Below are 428 nucleotides of genomic sequence, written 5' to 3'. Positions count from 1 at the left end.
GTGTAGATTCAGGGCATTGGGGAGTGGAAAAGCACTAAAGGTAGACTTAGACCACTTCCAAATTCTGTCATTATCAAGCACTCTGTAATTCTATTTGCTTTCACTTCCTTTACAACTAAACTCAAGGGTCACAGCCAGGTGTGCCTGTAATCCCAGAACTTGGGAAGCTGAGGCCACAGGTACAAGGCCAGCCTGCACTACATAGTAAGTTCAAGGCCAGCCTGAACTATATAGTGAGACCTTGTCTCAAAAACAAACAAACAAAAAAACAAACAAAAAACCAGACGGGCATGGTGGCACACGTCTGTAATCCCATATTTGGGAGGCTGAGGCAGGAGGATCACTGTGAGTTTGAGACTAGCCTGGACTACATAGTGAGTTTCAGGTCAGTCTCAACTACACAGTGAGACCCTGTCTCAAAAAAAAAA

This window comes from Fukomys damarensis, unplaced genomic scaffold (assembly GCF_012274545.1).
Source record: "Fukomys damarensis isolate Sample0158 unplaced genomic scaffold, DMR_v1.0_HiC HiC_scaffold_15, whole genome shotgun sequence".
NCBI classification, from domain to species: Eukaryota; Metazoa; Chordata; class Mammalia; order Rodentia; family Bathyergidae; genus Fukomys; species Fukomys damarensis.
This window is presented reverse-complemented; position numbering follows the sequence as displayed.